Source organism: Stenella coeruleoalba (genome assembly GCF_951394435.1).
Source record: "Stenella coeruleoalba genome assembly, chromosome: 4".
NCBI lineage: Eukaryota > Metazoa > Chordata > Mammalia > Artiodactyla > Delphinidae > Stenella > Stenella coeruleoalba.
The window spans coordinates 142,938,643-142,958,338 of NC_137149.1; the positions used below are offsets into that span (position 1 = coordinate 142,938,643).

Below are 19,696 nucleotides of genomic sequence, written 5' to 3' on the forward strand. Positions count from 1 at the left end.
AGGATGTTTGCTGAAACCCACGTACGGGAAACGTTTGGTTTGAACTTGAGGTAACATAAGCTGTCATGTCCTGGGCTTACTGGCTGGCCTCAGGAAGCCTGTCGGGAAGGAGCTATCTCCAGGAACCTCCCTGCCTCTCACCCACTGAAGAGGTCTTACTTTGATTGCCCAACTAATACACCCCTTCTTGGCACCCTTAATCTTCTTCTTACTCTTTGTCTATGGCCATACCACCCTGAATGCGCCCGATCTTGTCTTATTCTTATTTCTATGAGGAAACAAATATTAAAAATATAAGAAGTTTTCATAGCAAAAAGAAGAGACAAAGGCAAAGTCTCTGACTTTTATACGCATCAGTGGAACCTGGTCGTATCTGAATAGCAGTGATCTCTTGCAGGGCTGGCTCCATGGGCAGGTGGCCTGCCTGTGCTGTCACACAGACCCCCTACTCAGAAGGGACACACACTTGGTTTAATGCGCTGCTGTTGCCATCTTGAAATTCTTAATAATCATCTTTGAACTTGTGTTTTGTGAGTCAAGTTTGATGAGACAATGCAGCCTGCTCTTGAGCCGATGACCTGAACAGGAGAAAAGAAGGAGCTTTATAATTTCGTACCTTTCCCTTGCTTTCCCTGCTTTCTGAATTAGAGGTCTTGCATTTTCATTTACATTGGGCTTCGCAAATTATGTAGCTGGTCTTGTCTCTGTAGATCTTTACAGTTTTTATTCTACTAATTATAGCACACCTTTCGAGAGTTTTCTCCTGTAAGTGGTCATGTTCATCTATTAAACTTGTATCGTAATGTTTTGTTGCAAACATTCTTGAGACTAATAGCTAGGAGTAAGTTTATTAGAATCATTGTCTTAGTCTGTTTGAGCTGCTATAACAAAGCTACCCTAGACTGGGTGGCTGAAACAACAAACATTTATTTCTCATAGTTCTGGAGGCTGGGAAGTCCCAGATCAAGGCAAGATTCAGTCCCTGCTGAGAGCCCACTTCTGGTCCATAGACAGCCATCTTTCTGTAACTTCACATGGCATAAGGGGCAAGGGAGCTCTCTGGGGTCTCATTTATAAGGGCACTAAATTCCATTCTTGAGGACTCTGCCCTCATGCTTAACCACCTCCTAGAGGCCCCACCTCCTAACACCTCACGTTGGGGATTAGGTTTCAACATCTGAAACATCACATTGTTTTCACTGTAATATGCAACCGTGGTAGCAAGGTTGCGGACAGAATTCTGCCATATGCTTAAGAATTTATTAGCAAACCGACGAAAACAACAAAGGCACAAGAAGACCCCACTTTGTCTTTTTTGCCTCTCCGACAAGCACTCTGCAGGAAGGATTCGCTCTTACTTAGGCAACTGCAATAACATTCTGATGGCAGATCCAGCTAACCCTCTAGTTGGTTAGGAAACAGAATTCTCCATTCCCTGGGAGGTTAGGTGGCCTTTGTCTAGAAGCATTAGGCTACTGGGTGCATCACATTCTTTTCCTCTGTACATTCAGAAACAAGGTCCTTGTATGATCTCTCTAGCTTCACGTGTGTTTCTATGGGTTTACCCTGTCTGGGCTTTACTTATCTTTCTGAATCTGTAGGTATTCTTTTGCCAAATTTGGAAAGTTTTTAGCTGTTATTTCTTCAAGTGCTTTGCCCTCTTTTTTCCTCTCCTTGGATTTTCCTGACACAAATGTTAGATCTTTGATTATGGTCTCAACTGGTCTCTGAGACTCTTTTCACTTTTTCTCTATTTTCTCGCTGTGTTCATTGATTCTTTCCTCTGTCCCTTCTATTCTTCTACTGAGCTCACCCACTGAGTTCTTTATTTCAGTTATTATATTTTTTAGTTCTTAAATTTCTGTTTGTTCTTCTGTTTCTTTTCTGAGACTCCTTGTTTTTCATTTGTTTGCAGCGTGTGCGTAAACTGGTCGTTGAAGCATTCTATGATGGCTGCTTTAAAATGATTTGTTAGATAATCCTCACGTCTCTGTCATCTCAGCGTTGGCATCTACCTTTTCATGGCATGCCTTTTTCATTCAGTTCAAGATCTTCCTGTTTCTTTGTATGATGAGTGACTTTCGGTTGAGTCCTGGATATTTTTATAATATATTCTGAAACTCTGGATCTCATTTAATTTCTGCTTTAACTGACTTTCTGTGACTCCACACCAGCAGGGGAGGGGTATGCCCTGCCTCATCAGGGTCAGGTAAAGGTGGAAGCCAGGTTTTCTCACATGGGCTCTGGTTGACATCAAGTGTGTATGTGTGTCTGTGGTTCCCCATTACTCCAGGCAGGGGTGAGATTTCTGGCTCCCCATGTGGTCTCTACTGGCACCATGGGTGGGTGACACTATCACCACTGGGTAGTAGTGAATGTCTCAACTCGTTAGTAACCCTTCCCTGATAGCACCTCAGCAGGGAGGGGCTGGGTGGGAGTAGACCCAGGCTCCCCACTTGGTCCCCATTGACACCACAGGGCCAGCTCCCCACAGGCTGGCTGAGAGGAGAGTCTCAGCTCCCTTTCTAGCCTTCTCTGACCCCGTCCTGGGGTCGGAGTGTGGAGGGGGGCACCTCGTTACAGCCTCTTGAGTGTGGAAGTCTGGGCTCCCCTTGGCTTGCATAGGTGGGTGCTGGGACAGAAGTAGAGCCATTATTGTCTAAAATTTTCAGTCTTGCTGGGCGCCCCCGTTCCTGTTCCTTTGGCCAGAGAGGGTAGGCTTTTGTTGGGGCTTCTCTTGGTCTACTCCGGTTATCATTTCTGGGTTGCCAGTATCTTCATCTCCAAGTCTGAGACATAAGAGGCAAAAAGAAAACCCAGGGAATTTAACACCTTGTCATTCCTTGAGTCCCAGGGTCCCTGGCCGGTCTGCCTAATTCTCTCCACCTATCAGTGTTTTCACTGGTTTGTTTTACATATATGTCCATTATATATGTAACGTATGTCCATATATATTAGTTGTACTCAGCAGGAGGAATAGGGAAAAGTACCTCTAATCCATCTTCACTGAAGTAAAAGTCATCTATTATTGTTATTTTAAAAATCTTTTTAAAAGAGCAGTTTTAGGTTCACAACACAATTGAGAGGAAAGTACCAAGATTTCCCATGTACTCCCTCTGCCGCCCATGCGTAATATCCCCCATTATCTACATCACTCGCCAGACTGCACATTTGTTACCAGGGACCAACCCATTACTCAAAGTCCATAGTTTACCTTAGGTTTCACCCTTGGTGTTGTACGTTCTATGGGTTTGGACAAATGTGTAATGACTTGTATCCATAATTATAACATCATACCAAGTATTTAAACCACCCTAAAAACCCTCTTTGCTCTGCCTATTCATGCCCCCCTCCCCAACTGACCTTCTTGCTTCCATAGTTTTGCCTTTTCTAGAATGTCATATAGTTGGGGTCATACAGTACCTAGCCTTTGCAGATTGACTTCTTTCACTTAGTAATATGAACTTAAGTTTCCTTCATATCTTTTTTATGGCTTGAGAGCTCATTTCTTTCTAGTGCTGAATAATATTCCACTGTCTGGTTGTATCACCTTGTATTTATCCGGTCACTTACTGAAGGACATCTTGGTTGCTTCCCAGTTTGGGCAATTATAAATAAAACTGCTATAAACATCCATGTGCAGGTTTTTGTGTAGATGTGTTTTCAAATTCTGTGGGTAAATTTCAAGGGGAGTGATTGCTGGATCATATGATAAGAGTATGTTTAGTTTTGTAAGATCTTGCCAAACTGTCTTCCAAAGTGGCTGTACCACATTGCATTCCCATCAGCAATATATAAGAGTTCCTGTTGCTCCACATCCTGGCTGGATTGGTGGTGTCAGTGTTCTGGACTTTGGCCATTCTAATAGATGTGTGCTGGTATCTCATTGTTTTAATTTGCATTTCCTGATGACATATGGTGTGGAGCATCTTTTCATATGCTTATTTGCCATTTGTATGTCTTCTTTGTTTGCACATCTGTTAAGGTCTTTGATCCATTTTTTGGTTAGGTTATTTGTTTTCTTATGTTGAATTTTAAGAGTTTTTTGTATATTTTGGATAACAGTCCTTTTTTAGATGTGTCTTTTGCAAATATTTTCTCTGTCTGTGGCTTGTCTTCTAATTCTCTTGACATTGTCTTTCACATACCAGAAGTTTTTAATTTTAATGGTCTAGCTTATCGATTATTTCTTTCATGGATTGTGTCTTTGATGTTGTATCTAAAAAGTCATTGCTATACCCAAGGTCATCTAGGTTTTCTCTTATGTGATATTCTAGGAGTTTTATAGTTTTGCATTTTGTATTTAGGTCTATGATCCATTTCGAGTTAATTTTTGTGAAGGGTGTGAAGTCTGGGTCTAGATTCAATTTTTTGGCATATGTGGATGTTCTGTTTTCCAGCACCATTTGTTGAAGAGACTATCTTTGTTACACTGCTTTGTTTTTGTTCCTTTATCAAAGATCAGTTGACTATATTTATGTGGGTCTATTTCTGGGCGCTCTATTCTGTTCCATTGATCTATTTGTCTAGTCTTTTGCCAATACCACACTGTCTTCACTACTGTAGCTTTTAGTAAGTCTTGAAGTCAGGTGGTGGTCAGTCCTCCAGCTTTGTCCTTCTTCAGTACTGTGTTCACTATTCTGGGTCTTTTGCCTCTCCATGTAACCTTTTGGATCAGTGTGTCAATATTCATAAAATAACGGTATGATTTTGATTGAGATTGCATTGAATCTATAGATCAAGTTGGGGGCTTCCCTGGTGGCGCAGTGGTTGAGAGTCCGCCTGCCGATGCAGGGGACACGGGTTCGTGCCTTGGTCTGGGAAGATCCCACATGCCGTGGAACAGCTGGGCCCGTGAGCCATGGCCGCTGAGCCTGCGCGTCCGGAGCCTGTGCTCCGCAATGGGAGAGGCCACAACAGTGAGAGGCCCGCGTACCGCAAAAAAAAAAAAAAAAAAAAAATATATATATATATATATAGATAGATAGATATAGATAGATAGATAGATAGATAGATAGATCAAGTTGGGAAGAACTGGCATCTTGACAATATTGAGTCTTCCTTTTCATGAACATGGGATATTTCTCCTTTTATTTACTTCTTTTTTGATTTCTTTCATCAGAGTTTTAGAGTTTTTCTCATGCAGATCTTGTACATATATTGTTAGATTTATACTAAATGTTTAATTTTAGCATGTACTAAATGGTATTAAATTTCAGATTCCACTTGTTCCTTGTTGGTATACAGGAAAGTGATTAATTTTTGTATATTAACTTGAATCCTACAACCTTGCTATCATCACTTATTAGTTCCAGGGAGTTTTTTGTTGTTGTTGATTCTTTTGGGTTTTCTATACAGATAATCATGTCACCTGTGAAGAAAAAAGTTTTATGTCTTCCTTCCCAATATGTATACCTTTCCCCCACTTTGTTGCCTTATGGTATTAGTAAGAACTTCCAGTATGATGTATGAAAGGACTGGTGAGAGGGAATATTATTTTTCTTTAAATCTACATTATCACATTTTTGTGTAGTTTTGTTTGTACTATTCTGATTTTAATAGTATTACTGCTCTTATAGACTAGGAAATGCTGAAGGGCACAGGCGAGCCAACATCATCATGCAACAGGGCACTGTCCTTGCCTCCACCCTGTTCAAAATTCTTACAGATAGCTGAGATGAATGTCTAAAGGTAATGATATATTTGCATCTCAAAAAACTGGGAGTGATAGTTAATACCTAGGATCATAAAATCAAGGTCCAGAAAACCTTGATAAAATTGTATTATAAAATATTACATTAGGAATTTTGTTTCTGAAAATAAATTATATAATATGGTATAAAGGGCAGAGCTGGTCTAATATTGGTTCTTATGGAGTAAGCAACAAGCAAACAAAAACAGAAGGAGGGTAGCACTTATATAATTAGAAATTAAATAAGAAGCAAAGGAAACCGATATTAATTCAGCCTGTAATTGGGGCCAAGCACTGGCAGAGGCATTTTGTAGGTGCCAAGGAATCTAACACAATCCTAGACTATATTAACAGGAGTTAGTAGCCAGGATATGGGAGGTAACTGCCACACTGTGTGCTGAGAGGTGTAGGTGATTTGTGGACATGGTGCCCAACTGATTGAAGATGACCAGCATGGTGACAGGTCACACGAAAGGTCATTGAAAAAGGTTTAATTTGAAAGATGTCAGGTAGAAAAAAATGAATTATTCTGTCTAGAACCAGAAGTGCAAGGTAGTATGTTCCCTGTCAATGTAAGTGTTTAAGCAGTGGCAAAATGACCAGCTGTTAGGGATGAAAGAAAGTGATCTGCTTTAGGTGCGCATTGGACTAGATGACCTCTAAGGTTCCTTCCAAGAATCTAGGTACGTCTTTAGGCCAAGTTAGAAAAAGAATGGCAGAGCGTTCATGTCATGGGGGTTTAATCCTCACCAAACTGAGCACAGCTGGTCTCCAGCTTTAATGAGATTCAGACAGTGAGAAAGAAAAGAGGTATTTCCAGTTAAGACAAATTCCAGCTATTATCTTAGGAAACAGGAAATTCAGGGTTTTACAGGAGAAATGTCTGCCAATAAAAGCTGGAGTTAGTTTCTAGGGGGACTATTATTCAAACAAAAGAGCCCTTGTTTTTGATTATGGAGTTCAAAAGTAATGGGATATGAGCATCATAAAAGAGAGGCACCTGCTTGTGTATTAAAAAAAATTAATTTCCTATATGGAAATATTGTCTCCGAATTTAATCATGAATGAGAAGGAAAAAGACTCAAGTGCTCTGCTTCATTTTGTGTTAAAAACAAAAAAGTGATCGAGGTTGCCACCTAGTGACTGTTTCCTGCTGTTCGATTTTAGCTCTTGAACATGGGTCCCGCGGCAGTGATGTCGAACCTGGCTGTGCATTAGTATTACCTGGAAGTTTTCCTAAACTTTTGATTTCCAGGACCTACCTGAAGCCGAAATCAGAATCTTTGAGGTGGGGCTCTAGGGGTTCTGCTTTATTTTAAAGATCTTCAGATGACTCTACTGGACCTAGTCTACCACCGGTGTTCGGAATTAACTTCCCTGGGGACATACTGTGTGTGGGATGAAGTGTCACAGAGGCAAATTTATTGAAAGTGCAGGATTTACGTACTTGCTCTAACAGCTTGGTTTCAGCAACATGCAGCTTGGTGTTGCACCTTTGTACTTGAAACTTAAGATAGGCTTAACATGGCTAGAGTTTACCCTACTACTGAATACAAAGATACACAATCAAAGATGTTTATTATAACACTGGTTTTAATACTGCTTAACAAAAAACTGCTTCAGTGTTCATCAATAAAGTTTGGCTAAAAAATAACAGTAAATCCAAACATTGAAATTCTATGGGCGCTCTATTCTCTGTATGCTGACACCCCAGGTGTATTATGTGCAGAAAGTGAGCTGTTATTTCTAGGAAAGAAGTGATTCTGATGTAGGTGGTCTAGAACTGATCTCAGAAACACTGCATTAGTGAGTAGAGGCAGTAACAGGTGTGATTCAAGGCCATGAACGGGGTCCAGGGATTTTCATTTTTAACGGGTTCCTCGAGTGATTTTGATGCAAATCAAAGTTTGAAATCACGAGCTGGTATCTTTCCAGTGACCCTCAAATCAGTCTCCTAGTTCTTCTCTAGGTTAGTGGACAGTCCAGAACTTCCTCTGTGTTAACCTGGCCCTGTGGGGATGCTCTCAGTCTGTGATGAAGAGATACTGTGCCTTGTGGCTTGTCTCTACCAGCAAATGATGAAAATATGATTTAAAGTGAGTTTATAAGATGTCTTTCAAACACAGACCTTTAGACAGGCTCTTGCAAAACGGAACATTTTCCCAGTTTGTGGGTGGGGTTTCCCCAATTCACCCCAATGTGGAAAGTAATCTGGTGGCTGTCAAGCTGTGGTGAGCCATCAGGTCACGTACAAATCAGTCGGTCTAGCAGGATATGACCACAGCATATGTCTCTGTAAAAGACAGAACAGAAAGTGTGACAAGGAAACAAAGAAGGAACTGAAGGAGCAAAGGTCAAAAGTGCCATAAAGGGCTGATTTGCGATGTGTTTGCTGTTTTATGTTTCCCAAAGGCTTGGGTTCTGGGAGATTGTCCCTTGTTATTTGAATTTTCAGCTAGTAGAATTTGCGAGCAATAATCCATGAGTCTGCAGTGTTCTCCTACAAAGTCGCCTATGTGCCCTGTCCAGTGTTAGGTTGGTGAAAGGAGCCAGCCCCTTACAGGGAGGGTCCCTCAGTTGGGCTCACGTGTTTTATGACAAGGGGCGGGAGATTGGAGGGATCAGTGAAGATGGAGAATATGACTGTGAAAGCCTCTTCGGACCCCCAAGCCTCCCTGCAGCCAGTGGAAACGAGCCTTTACTCTGACTCTCCAACACGTGGTGTTACAGGGATTACATCTTGTTTTTGGTTTTTTGGAGGTGGACCATTTTTTAAAGTCTTTATTGAATTTGTTACAATACTGCTTCTGTTTTATGTTTTGGTTTTTTGGCTGCAAGGCATGTGGGATCTTAGCTCCATACCAGGGATGGAACCTGCACCCCCTGCATTGGGAGGCAAAGTCTTAACCACTGGACTGCCAGGGAAGTCCCAGGGATTATATAGTTTCTTTTGTTTTGTTTTGTTTTTGGTTTCTTTTAACATCTTTTTTGGAGTATAATTGCTTTACGGTGTTGTGTTAGTTTCTGCTGTATAATGAAGTGAATAAGCTATACATATACATACATCCCCATATACCCTCCCTCTTGTGTCCCCCTCCCACCCTCCCTATCCCACCCCTCTAGGTGGTTGCAAAGCACCGAGCTGATCTCCCTGTGCTATGCGACTGCTTCCCACTACCTATTTTACATTTGGTAGTGTATATATGTCAGTGCTACTCTCTCACTTAGTCCCAGCCTACCCTTCCCCCTCCCTGTGTCCTCAAGTCCATTTCCTACATCTGCGTCTTTATTCCTGTCCTGCCCCTAGGTTCATCAGTACCACTTTTTTTTTTTTTTTTTTAGATTCCATGTATAAGTGTTAGCATACGGTATTTGTTTTTCTCTTTCTGACTTACTTCACTCTGTATGACAGACTCTAGGTCCATCCACCTCACTACAAATACCTCAGTTTTGTTTCTTCTTATGGCTGAGTAATATTCCATTGTATATATGTGCCACATCTTCTTTGTCCATTCATCTGTTGATGGACACTTAGGTTGCTTCCATGTCCTGGCTATTGTAAGTAGTGCTGCAATGAACACTGGGGTACATGACTCTTAGAATTATGGTTTTCTCAAGGTATATGCCCAGTAGTGGGATTGCTGGGTAATATGGTAATTCTATTTTTAGTTTTTTAAGTAACCTCCATACTATTCTCCATAGTGGCTGTAACAATTTACATTCCCACCAACAGTGCAAGAGGGTTCCCTTTTCTCCACACCCTCTCCGGCATTTATTGTTAGTAGATTTTTTGATGATGGCCATTCTGACCCGAGTAAGGTGATACCTCATTGTAGTTTTGATTTGCATTTCTCTAATGCTTAGTGATGTTGAACTCCTTTCATGTGTTTCTTGGCAATCTGTATACCTTCTTTGGATAAATGCCTTCTGCCCATTTTTGGATTGGGTTGTTTGATTTTTTGATATTGAGCTGCATGAGCTGCTTGTATATTTTGGATATTAATCCTTTGTCAGTTGCTTCATTTGCAAATATTTTCTCCCATTCTGAGGGTTGTCTTTTCGCCTTGTTTATGGTTGCCTTTGCTATGCAAAACTGTTAAGTTTCATTAGGTCCCACTTGTTTATTTTTGTTTTTATTCCCATTTCTCTAGGAGCTGGTTCAAAAAGGATCTTGCTGTGATTTATGTCATAGAGTGTTCTGCCTATGTTTTCCTCTAAGAGTTTGATAGTATCTGGCCTTACATGTAGGTCTTTAATCCATTTTGAGTTTATTTTTGTGTATGGTGTTAGAGAGGGTTCTAATTTCATTCTTTTACATGCAGCTGTCCAGTTTTCCCAGCACCACGTATTGAAGAGGCTGTCTTTTCCCCACTGTATATTCTTGCCTCCTTTATCAACGATAAGGTGACCATATGTGCATGGGTTTATCTGTGGGCTTCTATCCTGTTCCATTGATCTATATTTCTGTTTTTGTGCCAGTACCATACTGTCTTGATTACTGTAGCTTTGTAGTATAGTCTGAAGTCAGGGAACCTGATTCCCCCAGCTCCATTTTTCTTTCTCAAGATTGCTTTGGCTATTCGGGGTCTTTTGTGTTTCCATACAAATTGTGAATTTTTTTGTTCTAGTTCTGTGAAAAATGCAGTGGTGGTTTGATAGGGATTGCATTAAATCTGTAGATTGCTTTGGGTAGTAGAGTCATTTTCACAATATTGATTCTTCCAATCCAGGAATGTGGTATATCTCTCCATCTGTTTGTATCATCTTTAATTTCTTTCATCAGTGTCTTATAGTTTTCTGCATACAGGTCTTTTGTCTCCTTAGGTAGGTTTATTCCTAGGTATTTTATTCTTTTTGTTGCAATGGTAAATGGGAGTGTTTTCTTAATTTCACTTTCAGATTTTTCATCATTACTGCATAGGAATGCAAGAGATTTCTGTGCATTAATTTTGTATCCTGCTACTTTACCAAATTCATTGACTAGCTCTAGTAGTTTTCTGGTACCATTTTTAGGATTCTCTATGTATAGTATCATGTCATCTGCAAACAGTGACAGCTTTACTTCCTCTTTTCCGATTTGGATTCCTTTTATATCTTTTTCTTCTCTGATTGCTGTGGCTAAAACTTCCAAAACTATGTTGAATAATAGTGGTGAGAGTGGGCAACCTTGTCTTGTTCCTGATCTTAGTGGAAATGGTTTCAGTTTTTCACCATTGAGGACGATGTTGGCTGTGGGTTTGTCATATATGGCCTTTATTATGTTGAGGTAAGTTCCCTCTATGCCTACTATCTGGAGGGTTTTTATCATAAATGGCTGTTGAATTTTGTCGAAAGCTTTTTCTGCATCTATTGAGATGATCATATGGTTTTTCTCCTTCAAGTTGTTAATATGGTGTATCACATTGATTGATTTGCGTATATTAAAGAATCCTTGCATTCCTGGGATAAACCCCACTTGATCATGGTGTATGATCCATTTAATGTGCTGTTGCATTCTGTTTGCTAGTATTTTGTTGAGGATTTTTGCATCTATGTTCATCAGTGATATTGGCCTGTAGTTTTCTTTCTTTGTGACATCTTTGTCTGGTTTTGGTATCAGGGTGATGGTGGCCTCGTGGAATGAGTTTGGAAGTGTTCCTTCCTCTGCTATATTTTCGAAGAGTTTGAGAAGGATAGGTGTTGGCTCCTCTCTAAATGTTTGATAGAATATGCCTGTGAAGCCATGTGGTCCTCGGCTTTTGATTTTTGGAAGATTTTTAATCACAGTTTCAATTTCAGTGCTTGTGATTGGTTTGTTCATATTTTCTATTTCTTCCTGATTCAGTCTCAGAAGGTTGTGCATTTCTAAGAATTTGTCCATTTCTTCCAGGTTGTCCATTTTATTGGCATAGAGTTGCTTGTCGTAATCTCTTATGATCCTTTGTATTTCTTCAGTGTCAGTTTTACTTCTTTTTCATTTCTAATTCTATTGATTTGAGTCTTCTCCCTTTTTGTCTTGATCAGTCTGGCTAATGGTGTATCAATTTTGTTTATCTTCTCAAAGAACCAGCTTTTAGTTTTACTGATCTTTGCTATCGTTTTCTCCATTTCTTTTTCATTTATTTCTTCTCTGATCATTATGATTTCTTTCCTTCTGCTAACTTTGGGGTTTTTTTGTTCTTCTTTCTCTAATTGCTTTAGGTGTAAGGTTGTTTGAGGTGTTTCTTGTTTCTTAAGGTAGGGTTGTATTGCTATAAACTTCCCTCTTAGGACTGCTTTTGCTGCAGTGTATTGTTTAGCCTCCATTTATTTGTATTTTTTCAGATTTTTTTTCCTGTAGTTGATATCTAGTCTCATAGTTTTGTGGTCGGAAAAGATACTTGGTATGATTTCAATTTTCTTAAATTTACCAATTTAAGTAAATACCACTTGATTTGTGACCCAAGATATGATCTATCCTGGAGAATGTTCCATGAGCACTTGAGAAGAAAGTGTATTGTGTTGTTTTTGGATGGAATGTCCTATAAATATCAATTAAGTCCATCTTGTTTAATGTATCATTTAAAGCTTGTGTTTCCGTATTTATTTTCATTTTGGATGATCTGTCCATTGGTGAAAGTGGGGTGTTAAAGTCCCCTACTATGATTGTGTTGCTGTCAATTTCCCCTTTTATGGCTGTTAGTATTTGCCTTATGTATTGAGGTGCTCCTATGTTGGGTGCATACATATTTACACTTGTTATATCTTCTTTTTGGATTGATCCCTTGATCATTATGTAGTGTCCTTCTTTGTCTCTTCTAATAGTCTTTATTTTAAAGTCTATTTTGTCTGATATGAGAATTGCTACTCCAGCTTTCTTTTGATTTCCATTTGCATGGAATATCTTTTTCCATCCCCTCACTTTCAGTCTGTATCTGTCCCTAGGTCTGAAGTGGTCTCTTGTAGGCAGCATATATACGGGTGTTGTTTTTGTATCCATTCAGCCAGTCTATGTCTTTTGGTTGGAGCATTTAATCCATTTACATTTAAGGTAATTATTGATATGTATTTTCCTATTACCATTTTCTTAATTGTTTTGGGTTTGTTTTTGTAGGTCTTTTTCTTCGCTTGTGTTTCCTGCATAGAGAAGTTCCTTTAGCGTTTGTTGTAAAGCTGGTTTGATGGTGCTGAATTCTCTTAGCTTTTGCTTGTCTGTAAGGTTTTTATTTCTCCATTAAATCTGAATGAGATCCTTGCTGGGTAGAGTAATCTTGGTTGTAGGTTTTTCCCCTTCATCACTTTAAATATGTCCTGCTGCTCCTTTCTGGCTTGCAGAGTTACTGCTGAAAGATCAGCTGTTAACCTTATGGGGATTCCCTTTTGTGTTATTTGTTGTTTTTCCCTTGCTGCTTTTAATATTTTTTCTTTGTATTTAATTTTTGATAGTTTGATTACTATGTGTCTTGGCGTGTTTCTCCTTGGATTTGTCCTGTATGGGACTCTCTGTGCTTCCTGGAGTTGATTAACTATTTCCTTTCCCTTGTTAGGGAAGTTTTCAATTATAATCTCTTCAAATATTTTCTCAGCCCCTTTCTTTTTCTCTTTTTCTTCTGGGACCCCTATAATTCAAATGTTGGTGCGTTTAATGTTGTCCCAGAGGTCTCTGAGACTGTCCCCACTTCTTTTCATTCTTTTTTCTTTATTCTGCTCTGCAGCTGTTATTTCCACTATTTTATCTTCCAGGTCACTTATCCGTTCTTCTGCCTCAGTTATTCTGCTGTTGATCCCTTCTAGAGAAGTTTTAATTTCATTTATTGTGTTGTTCATCACAGTTTGTTTGCTCTTTAGTTCTTCTAGGTCCTTTTAAAATGTTTCTTGTATCTTCTCCATTCCTTTTCCAAGATTTTAGATCACCTTTACTATCATTATTCTGAATTATTTTTCAGGTAGACTGCCTATTTCCTCTTCATTTGTTAGGTCTGTTGGGTTTTTACCTTGCTCCTTCATCTGCTGTGTGTTTCTCTGTCTTCTCATTTTGCTTAGCTTACTGTGTTTGGGGTCTCCTTTTGGCAGGCTGCAGGTTCGTAGTTCCCGTTGTTTTTGGTGTCTTCCCCCAATGGCTAAGGTTGGTTCAGTGGGTTCTGTAGGATTTCTGGTGGAGTGGACTGGTGCCTGTGTTCTGGTGGTTGAGGCTGGATCTTGTCTTCCTGGTGGGCAGGACCACATCCAGTGGTGTGTTTTGGGGTGTCTGTGGCCTTATTATGATTTTAGGCAGCCTCTCTGCTAATGGGTGGGGTTGTGCTCCTGTCTTGCTAGTTGCTTGGCATAGGGTGTCCAGCACGGTAGCTTGCTGTTCATTGAGTGGAGCTGGGTCTTGACATTGAGATGGAGATCTCTGGGAGATTTCCGCTCTTTGATATTATGTGGAGCTGGGAGGTCTCTTGTGGACCAATGTCCTGAACTTGGTTCTGCCACCACAGAGGCACAGCCCTGATGCCTGGCTGGAGTACCAAGAGCCTGTCATCCACACGGCTCAGAATAAAAGGGAGAAAAAAAAGAAAGAAAGAAAGAAGATAAAATAAAATATAGTTATTAAAATAAAAAATAATTATTGAAAAAACTTTTTAATAATTAAAAAAAGAAGAAAGAAAGAAGAGAGCAACCAAACCAAAAAACAAATCCACCATGATAACAAGCGTTAAAAACTGTACTAAAAAAAAAAAAAGAAACAGACGGACAGAACCCTAGGACAAATGCTAAAAGCAAAGCTATACACACAAAATCACACACAGAAGCATACACGTACACACTCAGAAAAAGAGAAAAATGGAAAAAAATATATATCTTTGCTCTCGAAGTCCACCTCCGCTATTTGGGATGATTCATTGTCTATTCAGGTATTCCACCGATGCAGGTACATCAAGTTGATTGTGGAGATTTAATCCGCTGCTCCTGAGGCTGCTGGGAGAGATTTCCCTTTCTCTTCTTTGTTCGCACAGCTCCTGGGGCTCAGCTTTGGATCTGGACCCACCATTGCGTGTAGGTTGCCGGAGGGCGTCTGTTCTTCGCTCAGAGAGGACGGGGTTAAAGGAGCAGCTGCTTCGGGGGCTCTGGCTCACTCAGGCCGGGGAGAGGGAGGGGTACAGAGGCGGGGCGAGCCTGCGGCGGCAGAGGCCGGCGTGACGTTGCACCAGCCGGAGGCACGCTGTGCGTTCTCCCGGGGAAGTTGTCCCTGGATCCCGGGACCCTGGCAGTGGCGGGCTGCACAGGCTCCCCGGAAGGGGGGTGTGGACAGTGACCTGTGCTCGCACACAGGCTTCTTGGTGGTGGCAGCAGCAGCAGCAGCGTCTCAAGCCCGTCTCTGGGGTCCGCGCTTTTAGCCGCGGCTCGCGCCCGTCTCTGGAGCTCCTTTAAGAGGCGGTCTTAATTCCCTCTCCTCTCGCACCAGGAAACAAAGAGGGAAGGAAAAGTCTCTTGCCTCTTCGGCAGGTCCAGACTTTTCCCCAGACTCCTTCCCGGCCAGCCGTGGCGCACTAACCCCTAAAGGCTGTGTTCACGCTGCCAACCGCAGTCCTCTCCCCGCGCTCCGACTGAAGCCCGAGCCGCCGCTCTCAGCCCCGCCTGCCCCGGCGGGTGAGCAGACAAGCCTCTCGGGCTGGTGAGTGCTGGTCGGCACCGATCCTCTGTGCGGGAATCTCCCCGCTTTGCCCTCCGCACCCCTGTTGCTGCGCTCTCCTCCGCGGCTTCCAAGCTCCCCCCTCCGCCACCTGCAGTCTCCGCCCGCGAAGGGGCTCGTGGTGTGTGGAAACCTTTCCTCCTTCACGGCTCCCTCCCAGAGGTGCAGGTCCCGTCCCTATTCTTTTGTTTCTGTTTTTTCTTTTTTCTTTTCCCTACCCAGTTACGTGGGGAGTTTCTTGCCTTTTGGGAGGTCTGAGGTCTTCTGCCAGCGTTCAGTAGGTGTTCTGTAGGGCTTGTTCCACATGTAGATGTATTTCAGGGGAGGAAGGTGATGTCCACGTCTCACTCCTCCGCCATCTTGAAGCTCCCCCTGAAGTTGTTTTTGAAACGCAGGCTTCATAGTGTCTTAAAAACTAATGCATCTTGAGTGTCTACTTGGTTGAAAATGGGTCCTAATAAGACTGAGTGAGAGGGACTTCCCTGGTGGCGTAGTGGTTAAGAATCTGCCTGCCAATTCAGGGGACATGTGTTCGAGCCCTGGTCCAGGAAGATCCCACGTGCTGTGGAGCAACTAAGCCCGTATGCCACAACTACTGAGCCTGTGCTCTAGAGCCAGACATCCACAACTACTGAGCCCGTGTGCCACAGCTACTGAAGCCCATGTGCCTAGAGCCCATGCTCTGCAACAAGAGAGGCCAGTGTGATGAGAAGCCCACTCACTGTAACAAAGAGTAGCCCCCGCTTGCTGCAACTAGAGAAAGCTCACGTGCATCAACGAAGACCCAATGCAGCCAAAAATAAATAAATAAAAGTAAATAAATAAATTTATATATATAAAAAAAGACTGAGTGAGGAGACAAGGTTGTTTCTTATGGATTATAGCAGTTGCCCTTAAGTTGTCCCTACATCCAGTCTTCTGCCTTCCAACTCCCCCTACCCAGTCTTTCTTAAGCTCTAAAATATATATAGTATAATTTAAAGTCATTGACTATCAAGCCCTCGTTTGCCCGTTAGAGCTCACTGTCAGCAGCCCTTCTGCATGCGTAATACCTCCAGGAAAATGGATTTTACTAATCTTTGCTCTTTCCTTCAGCTAGAGTTCATCTCTTTCCTCAGAACCCCTATAATCACTTTATGTTTCTATTATTGAACTCACCACAATCTGCCTTGTATCTTTTCTATCCCTTTCTTCTTGACTAAATTACAGTCTTAATAAGAGCCAAGAGCATCTCTTTTCTTCTGACCCCCATGTAGTTTTGTAAAATGTGGTCCTTCAGTAAATGCTCTTCAACTGACCTGAATGTTATATCAAACAGGATCAGGTATCTTGACTGGCTGGAGTTGCCAAGAACAGTTTAATTAGGGCTACAAAATCAAGGTAGATATTTACAAGCTGAGAAATCTAAAACAGTGAGGTTGGAGAGAGTAGCAGATGCGGAAATAAATTCCATAGCCTGGTGTGATCTTTTCTTTTTGGGCACAAGGTGGCAGACAGTGCCCACTTCAGTAACTGCATGCAAGGCAGCTTAGTGAGGCAGAAATTTCCTGCCCTTGTTTGGAAATCTGTGTTTACTTAAAAATAAAAAAAATAAATAAAAGTGAAGCTAGTGCAGCTTGATGGCTGAAACCTGGGTTTGGATGAAGCACAGACCCACTATCTGACTGCAGGCTGTGCTCCCGGATCTCTGGTCCTTCTGTTTGGGACTCACCCCTCCATCATCCCTTAGCAATGTATCGTGGATATTGAAACATTTAGAGTTTCCCTTAAATGGATGAAGAAAATCAAACGTTGTCAGTGTTTTGAATAAATATGCATGAACACTGAGGCTTGGAAGGAGGAAACAAAACCTGACCAGAGAATTGAAATGTACAGTTTCCACACTAGGTAGCAGACTAGGACAGACAATCTTCGGAAGGTCCCACCTATAATCACCCAAAGAAAACATTAGTTTTTCTCTATCAGCTCATTTTTTTGTCTTTACAACAGCAAGTATTTTTCATGTGATCAGACCTTTCACATGTAAAGGTCTGATACAATCTAGATATAACTAGCAGGTTGATTTCAATTCATTTATCTGTGATTTAAATGCTAATATAGTTTTCTTCACTTCATTAGTTGCCTTCAGTTGTATGTGTGTGTGAGTGTGTGCACCAAAGCTGTCTTTTAAGAAAGCAAAGTACCTGTACTAGGAATAGTTTATTTGGGAATTCTGATTGTGACTAATTTATTAGGTGATATGTTAAGTCTTGCTATTGATACTGGTTTCTGTTATACCCAGGAGATGGAGAAGAACTGAGGGGGGAAAAGTATTCCTTGTGTGCAGGTTCTAAGAAGCATTTCTTTCAGGTTCTCTCTCTTTAGAGATATATGTGTGTGTGTGTGTGTGTATATATATATATATATATATATACACACACACACACATATATATGCTTACATATTCATATATGTGCATAAATATATACATACACTCTCCATGTGTATGTCTATATATACATACATTCATATATATAATGTATATTATGTATTATGTCTGTCTGTGTGACAAACATATGGTAGTACAGTGAGTGTTTAAGAGCAGAGACACTGGAGCTTGACTGCCTGGATACAAATCCTAGCTTACTAGTTGGATCATTTTCTAACAGTTCTATGCCTCAGTTTTCTCATCTGTAAATGGGGATAATAATACTACTTGTGTAATAGGGTGGCTGTGCAGATTAGAGGATTTAACAGAGCATGGCACATGTTAGCCATTGTTATTTGAGTGTAACTGATTTATTCCGTAGCTTATACTACAGCTTTTATTTAGTAAAAAAAAAAAAAAAAAAAGTGTACCTTCTATCTACCCAATGTGGGAGTTTAGATTTTTTGAAAGCACCATAATGTGGTATTGACACTGACTTGTATTCATTTGTGTTATATAGATTATTCAACTCGATAATTAAGGTGCTGTACAGAAAGTGTCAGTCATGATTTCTATTTGGCAACTTTTGTCTCAAAGAGACAAGAGAAATAATATGCACCTTGATTACTGTATTCCCTATCTCTCTCTCTTTCTTCTTCTCTTAGCCCTTCTCCTTGAGAAGAATGTCAAAAATGGAGAGGTGTATTCATTAGGAATTCAACTCAGCTATCAGTAACCACCAAAGGAGCAATTGCTTAACAAAATCGAGAACTGTTGAAGGAAAGAAGCGGATGGGGCTGGTTGAGAGACATCTCTGTGATTCTTCTGTCCTTTTGTGTTAGAAAACCTACACTCCTCCTATCTCGTTTACTCTCACACTGCTATCACATTCACACTTCTGACACCAGATGTGTGGGGTCTTTTTCCCCACACCAAGTATGTCTGTGACCCTAGCTGGGTGTCCCCAAATTTAACTCAGTTCTGACACTACCCAGAGATAGTGTCCGATCCCACAGATTAGGGGCTCAGTCCTACAAGACTGTCTCCGTCCCCCACTTCAGATGCCAATGGCAAGTCCACGTTGTCACTTGTGCTTCCAACCTATTGCCTGTTGATTGGAGGTTCCCAATACGCCCTCCTTGGGTTCCATTACTTTGCTAGAGTGGCTCACATAAGTGAGGAAAACAGTTTATTACTGTTTACCAGTTTATTGTAAAGTGATATGATAAAAGATACAGATGAACACCCAGATGGAAGAGACGTGTAAGGCAAGTTCTGTGGGAAGGGATGCCGAGCTTTCATGCCCCCCTGGGTGAGCTGTTCTCCTATGATGTGTTCACACAACCTGGGCCCTCTCTGAACTCCACATTTTGGGGATTTTTATGGAGGTTTCATGGCATAGGCATAATCAACTATAAACTTCATTTCCAGCCCCTCTCCCCTCTCTGCAGAATAGGGGGTAGGGTTGAAAATTTCAAGCTTCTAATCGTGGCTGGGTCTTTCTGGTGCCCACTCAGAGGCACCTCATTAGAACAAAAGACACTGCTAACACCCAGGAGATCCAAAGGGATTTAGGAACTCTGTGTCAGGAACTGGGGTCAACGACCAAATATTAGAACAAAAGATGGTCCTAGTGCTCTTATCACTTAAGAAATTACAAGGGTTTTAGGAGTTCTGTGCCAGGAACTGGGAACAGATACATGTGTGTGTGTGTGTGTGTGTGTGTGTGTGTGTGTGTGTATACACACACACACACACACACATATATATATATATTTTTTTTTCCCTATTATCTCACGCCCTTCCTTCATGGTCACAGAATGGCTGCTGCACCTCCAGGCATCATGTTGATGTTAAGCAAAGAAGAATAGGGTAAGAAAAAAAGGACAGGTGGTATTAACTGTATACACTCTCTTACCAAGAAGACAAAAAGCCTTCCAGAACTCCACTCCTCTCTCTGACC

At 41.2% G+C, this 19,696-nt stretch overlaps 1 long non-coding RNA gene across 3 annotated transcripts in view; it reads left to right on the forward strand.

Moving 5' to 3' along the window:
- Positions 1 to 19,696, forward strand: part of LOC307185783 — a 214,591-nt gene that overhangs the window by 114,338 nt on the left and 80,557 nt on the right. The gene's annotated exons all lie outside the window — the stretch shown is intronic.